Genomic DNA, 1,576 nt, shown 5'->3' with positions numbered 1-1,576 from the left:
TTTTTTTTTTTTTTTTTTTTTTTTTTTTTTTTTTTTTTTTTTTTTTTTTTTTTTTTTTTTTTTTTTTTTTCTATCTTTATATGTTTGTATTTTTTTAATAATATAATAAAACAAATATATAAATGTTTATATAAAGATTTATATTTATTATTATTATATATATATATGTATATATATATAACATTTTTTATTCTCCCTCTTCATAAAAAGGAAAACAAAAAAAAAAAAAAAAAAAAAAAAAATGAAATAAATAAATAAATGAATAAATAAATAAACAAATGAATAGTATATTTCTTGGAGATATTTATTATTTCCATATATATTATATATATTTTTATTTTTATATATATATATATTTTTTATAATAAATAATTTAAAGATAAGAACTATACATATCTTCAATAATGTGCCATATTAAAATTGTTTTCCTTTTTATATTATAGAATATACAATTTTTTTTTTTTTTTTTTTTTTTTTTGAATAAATATATGTTGATAAAAAAAATTAAAAGGATTTTTCTAGTAAATAATATAAGGAAAAATGTAATTTTTAATAAGGAATATATTAAAATATGATAATATAAGATATATATTATATCTATTGTGTTCTTATTTTATTTTTTTTTTTTTTTATATATTAATAAATATATATTTTTTCCTTGTCTCTAAGAAATGCGTATGTAGATCATCATTTGTTTTTATTTGTATTTATATTTTATCTTAACATAAAATTGTTGTATATATAAATATATATATATATATATATATATATATATATGTTATTTTTTTTTTTTTTTTTTTTTGATTCATGGTATGTATTAAAATATATATATATATCTATATATATATATATATATATATTAATTATATTTTATAATATATCTTTTAAAAGATTATTATATGGTATATTTTCTAATGAGAAAAAAATAAAACATGTAACTTCAGATTAAAAGTTCTTATTATTTATTTATATTATCCTATATATGTTTGAAGATACATATTAGGTGTATATATATTTTTTTTTGAAAGCATACTATATAAAGGGTAACCCATATATATATGAAAAAGGAAAATAAAATATTATATATATATATATATATAAGTATATACACGTGCGTGCACGGATATTCATTTTTTATTCATTTATTTATTCATTTATTTATTCATTCATTTATTTATTTTTCTATGGTAGTTAAAAAACAAAAAGAAAAATTAATATGGAAATTATAAAATAAAATATGTATAATATAAATAATATTTAATACATATAATTAAACATTTCAATATAGAATATTCTGTTTTTCCTATTTTTTTTTTTTTATAAGAAGAAACCTGTTCTTATAACTGTAAATACATTTTATAACCAGGAGGTATACTATAAGAATTTTTTTTTTTTTTTATATGTTCACATATGATTATATTTATATATTTTTAATTTAACATATTGAGGTTTTTTCACTTATATATATGTTGGGTTATTTAAGGTAATATTTTTTTTTTTTTTTTTTTTTTTTTTTTTGATATAAATTTTAATATATTTTAAAATATTAGACCTAAAAATATATATTTAAAAAAAA

This window comes from Plasmodium gaboni, chromosome 1 (genome assembly GCF_001602025.1).
Source record: "Plasmodium gaboni strain SY75 chromosome 1, whole genome shotgun sequence".
NCBI classification, from domain to species: Eukaryota; Apicomplexa; class Aconoidasida; order Haemosporida; family Plasmodiidae; genus Plasmodium; species Plasmodium gaboni.
This window is presented reverse-complemented; position numbering follows the sequence as displayed.